We start from the raw sequence: 13860 nt of genomic DNA, 5'->3' as shown, positions 1-13860 counted from the left end.
TGCTTGTTTAACTCTATCCTTTGGACCAGGATTATCAAAGTACTCGATTCTACTCGGGCCAGGGCTTTTCTGCTGCAGGGCAGATTCAGGGGGACAATGTCGGATCTCACTGCCAGTGTCTCCGAATACCACATCCCGGGTGTGCCTCAGACTATTGGGGCACATGGCAGCGTGCACTTGCGTCGTTCGCCATGCAAGACTCAGAATGCAGCCTCTTCAATTGTGGATTATGACAGTCTATTCCCGAGGATCACCTGGACAAGGTCATCATGATCCCTGTCTGCAGTGGTGGACCGACCCAAGAGTGGTGCTGGAAGGAGTGCCATTTGAGAGTCCACGGCCCATGGTCTCCCTGATAGTGGATGCCTCAGACCTCAGTTAGGGAACAGATTTCGGTGTGCTGTGGACCCAGGCAACGTGGTTTCCAGAGGAGCTGGCGTTACATATAAATGTCAGGGAGCTCAGAGCCATCTGCCTAGCCTGTGGTGTCTTCCTGCCATAGTTGTCCAGTTGAGTAGTGCAGGTGTTGATGGACAACATGGCCTCGATGTTCTATGTCAACGGCCAACGGAGAGCATGCTCGTCGGCGCTCTGTCAGGAAGCACTTTGCATGTGGGACTTCTGCATCCAGCATGTGATCCACCTGGAAGCTTCACATCTCGAACATGCTGGCTGATCGCCTCAGCAGGTGCTTTTTCTCTCCCCACGAGTGGTCACTTCACTCGGAGGTTGTCCGGGCGCTCTTCCAGAAATGGGGGGGCTCCCCGAGTTGACCTGTTTGCCACCAGATAGAACAGAAAGTGTCATCAGAGCAACTTACCTGGCAAAGTGGAAGCGTTTCTCCTGCTGGGTGTCAGTGTAGCATCTCCCCGACCTGGTTGTCTCTGCAGTCCGTCCTGGATTACCTGCTCCACCTAAAGCACCACGGTTTCGCGCTTTCTTCCATCAAGGTGCACTTGGCAGCCATATCGGCCTTCCACCTGCATGTCCAGGGCAAATTGATGTTCTTGCATGAGATGTCTGTCCAGTTCCTAAAAGGCCTTGAAAGGCTCTTCCTGCCGGTCTGGGACCCAGTTCCACAATGGGATCTCAACCTGGTCCTCTCTAGGCTCATGGGCCTGCCCTTTGAGCCTATGGCGTCTTGTTCCATTTCCCATCTGTTGTGGAAAGTTGCTTTCCTTGTAGCCATTACCTTGGCGAGGCGCATGTCCGAGATTTAAGGCCCTCACTTCGGAGCCTTCATATACGGTATTCTACAAGGACAAGTCCAGCTGTGACTTCAACTGGCTTTCCTGCCTAAGGTATTGTCCCCTTTTCATGTCAATCTGGATATTTTCCTCCTGGTGTTCTGTCCGAAGCCACACTCGACCAATAAGGAGATGTCCGGCACACCCTAGCATTCTACCTGGAGTGCACCAAGCCCTTCTGCAGGTCAACCCAGATATTTATGGCAGACAGGATGAAGGGTCTCCTGGTGTCCTTGAAGAGGATCTCGAATTGGATCACCACGTGCATCTGGACCTGCTATGAGCTGGCTCAGGCCAAACTGCTGCCTATAGTGAAGGCTCACTTGACTAGGGCTCAAGCGTCCTTGGCAGCCTTCCTTGGGCATGTCCCTATCCAGGGCATATGCAGGGCTGTGATGTGGTCTCTGGTACACACGTTCACTACGCATCACTCAGCAAGCAAGAGATGATGCTGGATTTGGCAGACCTATGTTGCAACTGACATGTCCATGAACTCCTACCCTCCTTACTGCTTGGGAGTCACCTATAATGGAATGGACATGAGCAAGCACTCAAAGAAAAGACAGTTCCCTTTTTCATAACTGGTTTTCTTTGATCTGTGTTGCTCATGTCCATTCCATGACCTGCCCTCCTTCCCCATGGTCAGAGTTTCCAGTAAGGAGGAACTGAGGGTGGGGGGAGCCAGCATCACCCCTTATACCACGGCATACATGTGTCACTCCAGAGGGTGCCAGAGCTGGTCCCCTATGGATACTTCTGAGGGAAGAACTTCTGGCACTGGTACATGTGGCGAGCACACACACTTAACATGGAATGGACATGAGCAACACATCTCGAAGAACATCAGTTACGAAAAAGGGAACAGAGTAGCAGCCGTGTTAGTCTGTATGCGCAAAAAGGAGTACTTGTGGCACCTTAGAGACTAACACATTTATTTGAGCATAAGCTTTCGTGAGCTACAGCTCACAAATGCATCTGCTGAAGTGAGCTGTAGCTCACAAAAGCTTATGCTCAAATAAATGTGTTAGTCTCTAAGGTGCCACAAGTACTCCTTTTTTTTTTTTTTTTTTTTTTTTTTTTTTGAAAAAAGGGAACTGTCTTTTCTGCCTTCCTCTTCCAGGCTAAAGAGCCTTTAGTAACCTGTATAAAGGTGCCTGGCATTGATATAGCTTGTTCTGTGTTCCATGTAGGCATAGCTATACCATACAAGCACTTCTATAGCAATATAACTGCATCCACACTAACAGGGTTGTGTACCAGCAGAGTTAGAGTGGGACAACTTGTGTGTGTAAACAAGATAGGAACTTAGGACTGGCAGCAATCTCCTGAGTCATTGAGTCCAGTTCCCTGCTATTGCAAGCAACCCCATTGTATCATCCCATTCATAAATTTATCTTAAACCTGGATTAATAGATGCTCAGGTCAGATGGGCCTACTTTGATCATTTAGTCCAGTGGTTCTCAACCTATGGCCCACGGGCCGCTTGCAGCCCAATCAGCACAGAGCTGCGGCCCATGTAATATCCTCAGGGCCAAGCAGGTAATACTGAATGCGGCCCACAATGGTAAATAGGCTGAGAACCACTGATCTAGTCTGACCTAAAATATTTCACAGGCCATAGGAACTACCCTGAATTGATTCCTGGTTGAACTAGAGCAGATCTGTTTAAAAAAATCCAGTTTTGATTTAAAAATCCCCAGTGATGGAGAATCCACCACAACCCTTGGTCTGTTATTCTGCTGATTAATTACCCTCACTGATAGCTAGCTGGGTTGTTTGCCCCCCACTCCTCCTCCTGGGAGGCTGTTCCAGAACCTCCCTCTCCCGATAGGTAGAAACCTTCTTTTCATTTTCAGTCTTAATTGATTCCTGGGCAGTTTATCCCCAATGGTTCTCATGCCATCATTGTCCTTTTGCTTCTATGGCTCTTCTCCCACCCTGGGGTTAACCCTCCAACGTACTTAGAGAGAGCAACCAGATCTCCACCACCCCCTCAGCCTTTGTCTGCTCAGGCTAAACAGCCGAGCTCCTTCAGTCTCCTCTCAGAAGATGGGCGCACCATTCCCTGATAGGGTGACCAGATGTCACGATTTTATAGGGACAGTCCCGATTTTGGGGTCTTTTTCTTCTATAGGCGCCCATTACCCCCCACCCCGTCTCAATTTTTCACACTTGCTGTCTGGTCACCCTATTCCCCAATCAGCCTAAGAGCCCTGTTCTGCACCTGGGTCAATTTTGGGTCATCTTTGGTGACAGAACTGCACACAGTATTCCAGATGAGGTCTGCCCGGTGCCTTGTCCAACGGCATTACTATTTCTCTGTCTCTACTGGAAACATGTTGCCTTAGATCTTAGTCTTTAATTCTCTTGGACACAGATAGGAGCCCGATCACATAAAGTTACTTTGGTTTAATACATATTGGTTTAAAAACCTATGCAGGTAAACAAATAGAAAACTTATAGTTTGATTTAAACTTGATTTATGTAGATGTTTAGCAAAAATTGCTTCTTTACTAAATCAATACAAGCCAAGTCTAAATCGATTTGAAGTGTCTGCATGGATCCTGTAGAGGGTTAACTAAATTGACTGACTTAACTGGTGCGTCTTTGTACACAATGACTCACTCTTGCTGTGTCCAGCAGGGCTCAGTGGAATACCCACCCCTCCCCGCATCTGAGTCAGGGACTGCATAGAATCTACCACAGTGGGGGCCCTGATCTCAGTCACATCTCTAGCTGCTACCACAGTGCTAATTACAAAAATACAACTTTAACCTAAAACTCATTTTGTAGTAAAACCTCTGTCCACCTTCCCCCCCCTTCCACCCCCAAAATAAAGATGCTTTCAAAACTAAAAACCTTCCACCCCATGTAGTGATGCCTCTACTAGGTATGAGGATGCAGATTTCACTGATAGCAAAACACTGTAGCAGAACCCCACAGTGCTTGGTTTGATCAGGGTTTTGTGCAAGGTTAGAGAGGGAGGTGCTGTGTTGGTTCTCATGGGTCGTGCCAGCTGACAGCTTGCCAAGTTGCCAGAGTCTCAACTCCTGTGGCTGGTTCGATTTTGAAAGGGAACACATGATTGTTTGGGCTCTTTTATTTTATTTTTTTGCTAAACAGATTGCTTTTGTAGTCACATGACCTACATGGCTCAAGTTAGAGCTTGATCTTTAATAGATTGCGTGCTGGCAGAATTGGGTTTTATAGAAAAAATTTATGCAGATACAGTGTCCCATAGGCACTTCTCAAAGACAGATCATCCACCCGGGGCATGGTTAGAAAAGGACGGGTTAGTGTCTAGGATTTGAGTAACACCCTTTAAATAGATCAGGATCCCTCTAGTTGGCCTCCCTGTCCTCTGTTGTAGAAGCCACCAGAGCCTAATGCAGCAGCTGTGTATAAAAGTAGCTATGTAGAAACATACAAGGCTGTCAAAGTTTCCTCCCTACTCTGAACTCTAGGGTACAGATGTGGGGATCCACATGAAAGACCCCCCCCCAAGCTTATTTCTATCAGCTTAGGTTAAAACTTCCCCAAGGCACAAATTCTTTGCCCTTGGAGGGTATGCTGTCACCACCAAGTGATTTAACAAAGAATCAGGGAAAGGACCCCTTGGAGTTCCTATTCCCCCAAAATATCCCCCCAAGCCCTTACAACACCCCCTTCCTGGGAAAGCTTGAGAATAATATCCTAACTAATTGGCTACAAAGGGATCACAGACCCAAACCCCTGGGTCTTAGGACAATAGAGAAATCAGTCAGGTTCTTAAAAGAAGGATTTTATTTAAAAATCACCTCTGTAAAATCAGGTTGGAAAATAACTTTACAGGGTAACAAAAGATTCAAAAACACAACAGAACTTCCTCTAGGCTTAGTTTCAAAGTTACAAAATACAGGAATAAACCTCCCTCCAGCAAAGGAAAAATTCACAAGCAAAACAAAAGATACTCTAACACACCTTGCCTGGCTTGTACTTACAATTTTTGTAATATGAGAGACTTTTAGGATGGTTTATAGGAGGAGGAGTTTTCTGAACTGATGCTTCTCTGCTTCCCAAGAGAACACACAAAAACAAAGCCTTCTCCTCTCCCACCCCCGCCCAAGATTTGAAAGTATCTTCTTTCCCCATTGGTCCTTTTGGTCAGGTGCCAACCAGGTTGAGCTTCTTAACCCCTTACAGGTAAGGAGGAATTCTAGGCTACCCTTATCTGTATGGTTATGACAAAGGCCTAGTTAGTAAACACAGTTATTTGAAATCCAACTGCATCTATGACAAAACTCACATATTCTTTGTTGCACAGAGCCTAAAGATACAAGAGCTGTAGAAAGATACAAGTCAGAGGGAGGTCTCTCTCTCTCTCTCTCTCTCTCTCTCTCCCTCCATTTAGTTCATCTAGACTTTTTTTCTGCCTTTCATAGACTTTAAGGCCAGAAAAGACCATTAGATCATATTTTTGCTCTGTGTTTGTGCAGCACCTAGCACAATGGGGTCCTGTCCATGACTAGGACTCCTAGGCACAACAGTAATACAAATAATAACCTATCTGTATAGCACAGGCCAGAGAATTTCACCTAGTTTATCCTGTACTGAGCCCAGTCGCTTATGTTTGACTAACTATCTTCCAGAAAGACATCTAGTTTGAACTTGAAGACCTCAAGAGATGAAGAATCCACCACTTCCCCTTGGAGATTTTTCCATTGTTTAATCCCCTGCTCTGTTAAAACTTTGTGCTTTGTCTCTCGTTTGAATGTGTCTGGCTTTTAACTTCCAACCATTCGTCCTTGTCTTCTCTCTCTGCTAGATAAAAGAGCCCTTTAATACCTGGGATTTTCTCCATAGTTTGGATCTGTGCAATTGCTGCCAGCTTCAGTCACTCTTGAGCTTCTGCCAGTGGCATTTAAATAGAACTTCAGATGCCCCCAGAGCTGTTGAGTGCACACAGGTCACCAGTCCAGGTGAGAACAGACTAACCATCTGCAGCAAGGGTAACAGCCCTGGAAGCTAGGGGATGCTGTTTCCTTAAATAAAGGGCACTTGCTTTGATTAGCTTACCCAGCTGTGCTCTGGTCTCTCCCATATTCATCAGCATTTATTATTATTTGTATTACCATAGCACCTAGGAGCCCTAGTCACAGACCAGGACCCCACTGTGCTAGGTGCAGTACAACCACAGATCAAAGACGGTCCCTGCCCCAAAGAGCTTCCAATCTAAGTACAAGTCAAGAGACAACAGATGGAGACAGACAGACGGGGGAGTCTAAGGAATCAGCATGGTAGGCAGTGGTCTCAGTGCCCCACTGGCCTAACCATTGTTGAGTGTGTTGTAGACATCATGGCAAAGGAGAGTTTTTTGAGGAGGTTAATGAGATGGCTTTGTGGGAGTTTACAGGGAGCTCCTTATAAGAATGGCCCTACTGGGGTCAGACCAAAGGTCCATCTAGCCCAGTATTCTGTCTTCTGACAGTGGCCAATGCCAGATGCCCCAGAGGAAATGAACAGTACAGGTAATCATCAAGTGATCCTCCCAAGCAGGAGAGGCAGCATTGGAAAATACCTGAATGGGCTTGTAGCAAATGTAACAAGTGAGCAATGGAGGCTGGCACCATGGACTGATGGCACATGGGCATCGACAGCATGATCATGAATGAGAGATGATGGGTAGGTGAGGAATGGCTGTGAAGGGCCTTGAAAGGGAAGACAAGTAGCTTATGTTTTGTAACAAAAGAGAAGGGGAAGCCAGCGAGGAGGGGTGACACACTGGACCACCCCTCTCATGAAATAGCTCCCAAATAAAGTGGGCATCTTCCACATCTGGATGGGATCTTTAATTGCCTTTGCAGTGTTTAGTTCTAAGATGGCAATATTACTTTTTGAGATGGTGGTAAAACCACAGCTAAATCCAGTATTCCAGGTGAGGGTGTGCAGAACTTCTCCCTCTTATTGCCATGTGGCTTGATAGTCACATCATTGTGTAATGTGCTTCTGGATCCTGTTAATTTATTGGCCTCAGCAGCCAATCTCAGTGAGTTCCACAGGCTAAAATCATAAGTGGGGTTTTTTGGTCTGTTTTTAGTTGTTACCTCTTCAGTTTAATTGGTTTTCCCTGAGTTCTGGCACACTGAAAGACAATTCCTTACAGGACAGGAAGGATGGTCCAGTGGTTAGTGCACTAGCCTATTACTTGGGGAGACCTGGGTACAGTTCCATGCTCTGCCAAAGACCTGCCTGTGTGACTCTCTGGGCAAGTCACTTAGTCTCTCTGTGCTCAGTTTCCCCATTTGGCAGACAGAAATGCCATCAAGCTGATGGGAGTGAGGGTGCAAAGCCTCTGACATGGCGCAGGAAATAGGGCACCCAGGTATGGAGGATTGAAGGGCACTCAGAGCCCTTGGTGAAGGGGAGGAGACTGGGTATGGGAGGGAATGGGGCAAGACACAGAACCCCTGGTGCGGGGCAGGACGTATATTGGGGGGACAAAAGGGAAGGTATCACCCAGGAAGCTGTAGGTGAGGATGGAGGGATGCAAGGAGCAGTGAACTTGGCCAACACCTGCTATGAAGTGTGCAACCTTCCAGTAGTGTTCTCTTATCCTCACAGGCGTGTTGTGAGGCTAACACCATTAGAAGATCATGAGGTACTCAGTGAGGACTGTCTAAGTTCATTAGATAGATACGCTATTCATTATTTTATATACCTCTCTCGTATCCTGCTCTCACATCAAACCCTAATCTCTTGCAATCTCTCCTCATATTCAAATTTCCTGCTTCTAATGATGGTCATTACCCTGCTGTAGACCTCCTTCCATTTCTGCTGGATTTAATTTTTGAAAATCACTTGCCCGTTTTTGCTGCTATGTGGCCTGCATTGTCCTTGCGTGGAGCTGGCAGCTGGAATTTAATAGGAGCCCTGTATGATTAGCTTAGCTCTAATCAGCAAAGGTCAAGACTAGATGTTTCTTTTCCCTTGCTTAAAAGGAGTATTCAAAGCAGCCTGGCTTTCCATTGGAGCAAATCTACTTAATACGCCAGATTCTCTTCAATGTGTCTTGATGACTTAATAGGGACTCTTTCTGCAGCTGTCTTAGCTATGCTGCAGAGTTTGAATAGATCTGACACTTTTTAACAGGTTTTTTTCCCCAGTAGGCCCTACCAGGGTGTCTGTAACGGTTTGGTTGGGATGAGGGGATACAGTCTGGCAGCCTAGTTAATGGCTAGTGGAGGAATCACAGTTCCTGAGGTAACTGCACCTCTGGCCACCTTGAAGGCACCACACTTAGACCTCAGGCCTCTAGTTGTCACTTTTCTTAGGGTGAGATCCTCTCCCTCCAAACCGCGGACCTCAGACTATTGCAACACACTGTGGTTACCTCAGCAGGTCTGAGTGCCTGCAGTCCCGTTCTCCCAGGGGCAATGAGAGGGCTGACCAGCCAGCCTTCCCAAAGCAAAGCACGGTTTGTTCAGAACCAAAGCCTTCTGGAGAAAACAGAACTTGAAAAAAATAGTTTATATGCAGGCCTAGCTTAGTAGGTGTCACCCATCTTCCATGGGGGGACCCTGGCAGTTCCAGAGTCCCTCAGGTCCTGGGCAGGGCCTTTCCTCTGGGCCACAGAAGGTCTTTTGCAAATCCTGGTAGCACAGGGTTGTGTATTTATCATCTCTCTCAGGGTACATTCACACTGTGATAACAGGCCCACAGCATGGCTGCTACTGGCTCTGCACTTTTCTAGCCCTGAAGCCCAAGCCCAAGTCAGCTGACCTGGGCTGTGAGACTCAGTGCTGCAGGGTTGCTGCTGCTGTGCTGTTTCTTTGCAAGTCAAGCTCTGCTAGCATTGCAAACTCTATTTAGAAACCGAACCTCACTGGCTTTTCCTGCTGCTGCGATCTCCCTTTTTAAGCCTTCTCTGATCTGGAGAGCTGACCCATTTTGGAGCATAAAACAGTTTGGTTCAACTGCACTGGCCCAGCTGAATGGAGGAAGGGTGGCCCAGTGGTTAGCATACCAGCCCACAGTTGGGAGACCTGGGTTGAAGTCCCCACTTTGCTACAGGCTTCCTATGCCACCTTGGGCATGTCACTTAGATCGAGCGCCTCAGATGGATTTAGGTGCCTAAAGAGCTTTGAGGATCTGGGCTTTAACCTCTCTGTGCCTCAGATCCCTGTCTGTAAAATGTGGATAATCATACCTTACAGTGGTGGCGGCAGGAGGGTAAATACTGTGAAGATTGCCAGGTGTTCAGCTGCTATTGTAATGAGGACTCTGTAAGTACCAAAGAGTGAATCAGCCTAAGTTTTGCCATATTTCCGTGCTATCCTGAAATGTTGCGACTTCTGGGTACCTATCCCACAATGCTCAGCTACCCAGAATGATTTATCATATATTTGTAGTGGGGTAGCGCCTAGGAACCCCAATCATGGCTCAAGGTCCCACTGTGCTAGGCACTGTGCGGACACACAATACAGGGACAGTCCTGGCCCCAGAGAGCTTATGGTACAAGTACAAGGGCTACATGGGGAAGTTATTTCGGAATATAGGGTGTTAGGGTGTGAATTTAAAGGTCTATAGCTGTTCCAGTCAATTTTCCCATCTAGAAAAGCCGCAAGACCTCAGTACTGCCAATTCCAAAGATTGAACAAATAATGAGTTGGGCACCAAAAAACCATGATTGCCCTAAAAATCATGAGGTTTAAAAAAAAATGTATTTATCTTCTGGTTTGAGAAAGGACACAGCAGGCAGTTGCAGTTAGTACTTTCTGAAATGTCTCAACTCAGGCCCTAAATCACTAGTTGTTATGGATCCACAGGCTCGCTGCTATGACCCCAGCTTTAAAACAGCCTCTGGGGGGGACCCCTTCAGTGAGCGAGACCCCCTAATGGTATCACTGTTCCTTCAGTATTCCTGCTTCCCAGTGTGAGCTCTGTTCAGGGAGTTCCACTGAGGCAGAACCCGGAGGGAGACTTGTACAATCTGAGGGAGCAATGTACCTCCACCAGCATCTGCAGTGACATTCACACAGTATTGCTAAAACAGAAGGGTTTATTACTTCACCTGGAACACAGCACAGAGAATCCTTGATTAGCATAGAGAGAAGGAAGTTACAGCATGGTCCATCTGAGTTAGCCCAGAGCCCTGGCTAAGCAATGTATCCCCCTCTTGGCTCCCACTCTGGCCCCATTTGTCCAGGATACCAGGCCAGTCCCACCTGCCCTCCCCCTTCCCCCATGAGTCCTTTATTGTCCAGCTGATCAAACCCAGCTGGCTTCCTGTGGAGGGTGGAACATCTATGGTCATATTAGTTGCTAGGTAACACATGTGTTGGGGGGTTGGCTTTGCTGTTGTCTTCATGGCCTCTCCAATGAGATGGGCCCCAAACTCAAGGCAGCTAGGTGTCAGCCATACCTGTGTGGTACCCTGCCCGAGAGTCAACAGCCTGTTTTCGCCCCCTCTGGTGCACCCTCTATTAGTTTTCCCAGGGGTATGCAAATAATGCAGCATATAGGGGAAACTGAGGTGCACATAGCGTTCATACAAAATATTACAGAAAATTCCTATTCCGTCACACTAGTCAGCTTTGGAAAATGTGCTACAAAATGATTTGTGCTCTACTTTTATAGCGAGAGACTTAAGAAGCTCAGTCAAGCTAAGAGGTGACTTCCCCATGGTCTAGAAGGACCTGTGTAGGGAGAAGGCTTGTGACAATAGAGGACTTTTTAGTGTGTGTGTGGGGGGGGGAAAAGCAGAACAAGATTGAATGGTTGGAAGCTGAAGCTGGACAAATGCATATGATAAATTAGCCACATGTTTTTAATTGGGAGGGTTGTTAACCTTTGGAAAACTGACCTAGGGATGGGGTGTTGCTTGGTGTCTGTAAATCAAGACTGCATATCTTTCCATAAGATTATTATTATTTATTATTGGAGTAGCACCTGGGAGCCTCAGTCCTGGAACAGGGAACCCTATTGTACACACTGTACAAACACAGAACAAAAAGGCAGTCGCTTTCCCAAGGAACTCACACTCTTAACTCAAACAGAAGTTTAGGAGCTTGATGCAGTTACTGGGTGAGATTCCCTGGCACGTGCTATGTAGGAGGTCAGAGTAGATGATTGGGATTCAGGATGAGCCCTTCTGGCCTTAAAAATTTGTGAAAACGTTGGCCTTGGATTTCATGATCACAGGCAGAAGATAGGACTTGAAGAAACACTAAGCATGGCTGCAAAAGAAACATTTGCCCATCGTATTGTCATGTTTCTGACTGTGCACTTCAAAAATAACAGGTTTCAGAGTAGCAGCCATGTTAGTCTGTATTTGCAAAAAAGAAAAGGAGTACTTGTGGCACCTTAGAGACTAACAAATTTATTTGAGCATAAGCTTTCGTGAGCTACAGCTCACTTCATCAGATGCATTCGGTGGAAAATACAGTGGGGAGATTTATATACACACACAGAGAACATGAAACAATGGATTTTATCATACACACTGTAAGGAGAGTGATCACTTAAGATGAGCTATTACCAGCAGGAAGGAGGGGGGGAAAGGAAGAAAACCTTTTGTGGTGATAATCAAGGTGGACCATTTCCAGCAGTTAACAAGAACGTCTGAGGAACAGTAGGTGGTGTGGTGGGGGGAGAAATAACATGGGGAAATAGTTTTACTTTATGTAATGACCCATCCACTCCCAGTCTCTATTCAAGCCTAAGTTAATTGTATCCAGTTTGCAAATTAATTCCAATTCAGCAGTCTCTCGTTGGAGTCTGTTTTTGAAGTTTTTTTGTTTGAAGGATAGCCACTCTCAGGTCTGTAATCGTGTGACCGGACAGATTGAGGTGTTCTCTGACTGGTTTTTGAATGTTATAATTCTTTGACGTCTGATTTGTGTCCATTCATTCTTTTACGTAGAGACTGTCCAGTTTGGCCAATGTACATGGCAGAGGGGCATTGCTGGCATATGATGGCATATATCACATTGGTAGATGCGCAGGTGAACAAGCCTCTGATAGTGTGGCTGATGTGATTTAGGCCCTGTGATGATGTCCCCTGAATAGATATGTGGACAGAGTTGGCAACGGGCTTTGTTGCAAGGATAGGTTCCTGGGTTAGTGGTTCTGTTGTGTGGTGTGTGGTTGCTGGTGAGTATTTGCTTCAGGTTGGGGGGCTGTCTGTAAGCAAGGACTGGCCTGTCTCCCAAGATCTGTGAGAGTGATGGGTCATCCTTCAGGATAGGTTGTAGATCCTTGATGATGCGTTGGAGAGGTTTTAGTTGGGGGCTGAAGGTGATGGCTAGTGGCGTTCTGTTATTTTCTTTGTTGGGCCTGTCCTGTAGTAGGTGACTTCTGGGTACTCTTCTGGGTCTGTCAATCTGTTTATTCACTTCAGCAGGTGGGTATTGTAGTTGTAGGAATGCATGATAGAGATCTTGTAGTTGTTTGTCTCTGTCTGAGGGGTTGGAGCAAATGTGGTTATATCGTAGAGCTTGGCTGTAGACAATGGATTGTGTGGTGTGATCTCGATGAAAGCTAGAGGCATGTAGGTAGGAATAGCGGTCAGTAGGTTTCCGATATAGGGTGGTGTTTATGTGACCATCGCTTATTAGCACCATAGTGTCCAGGAAGTGGATCTCTTGTGTGGACTGGTCCAGGCTGAGGTTGATGGTGGGATGGAAATTGTTGAAATCATGGTGGAATTCCTCAAGGGCTTCTTTTCCATGGGTCCAGATGATGATGTCATCAATGTAGCACAAGTAGAGTAGGGGCATTAGGGGACGAGAGCTGAGGAAGCGTTGTTCTAAGTCAGCCATAAAAATGTTGGCATACTGTGGGGCCATGCAGGTACTCATAGCAGTGCCACTGATTTGAAGGTATACATTGTCCCTAAATGTGAAATAGTTATGGGTGAGGACAAAGTCACAAAGTTCAGCCACCAGGTTAGCCGTGACATTATCAGGGATACTGTTCCTGACGGCTGGTTGTCTATCTTTGTGTGGAATGTTGGTGTAGAGGGCTTCTATATCCATAGTGGCTAGGATGGTGTTTTTAGGAAGATCACCGATGGATTGTAGTTTCCTCAGGAAGTCAGTGGTGTCTCGAAGATAGCTGGGAGTGCTGGTAGCGTAAGGCCTGAGGAGGGAGTCTACATAGCCAGACAATCCTGCTGTCAGGGTGCCAATGCTTGAGATGATGGGGCATCCAGGATTTCCAGGTTTATGGATCTTGGGTAGCAGATGGAATACCCCAGGTCGGGGTTCCAGGGGTGTGTCTGTGCGGATTTGTTCTTGTGCTTTTTCAGGGAGTTTCTTGAGCAAATGCTGTAGTTTCTTTTGGTAATCCTCAGTGGGATCAGAGGGTAATGGCTTGTAGAAAGTGGTGTTGGAGAGCTGCCTAGTAGCCTCTTGTTCATATTCCGACCTATTCATGATGATGACAGCACCTCCTTTATCAGCCTTTTTGATTATGATGTCAGAGTTGTTTCTGAGACTGTGGATGGCATTGTGTTCTGCACGGCTGAGGTTATGGGGCAAGTCCTCAGACGTTCTTGTTAACTGCTGGAAATGGCCCACCTTGATTATCACCACGAAAGGTTTTCTTCCTTTTTCCCCCCCTCCTTCCTGCTGGT

At 46.6% G+C, this 13860-nt stretch overlaps 1 protein-coding gene across 6 annotated transcripts in view; it reads left to right on the top strand.

Moving 5' to 3' along the window:
* PC (pyruvate carboxylase) overlaps positions 1 to 13860 on the top strand; it is a 240543-nt gene that overhangs the window by 21447 nt on the left and 205236 nt on the right. The gene's annotated exons all lie outside the window — the stretch shown is intronic.

Source organism: Dermochelys coriacea, chromosome 7 (genome assembly GCF_009764565.3).
Source record: "Dermochelys coriacea isolate rDerCor1 chromosome 7, rDerCor1.pri.v4, whole genome shotgun sequence".
NCBI lineage: Eukaryota > Metazoa > Chordata > Testudines > Dermochelyidae > Dermochelys > Dermochelys coriacea.
Note: the sequence above shows the minus strand (reverse complement) of the source record. Positions and strands in the feature narration are given on the sequence as shown.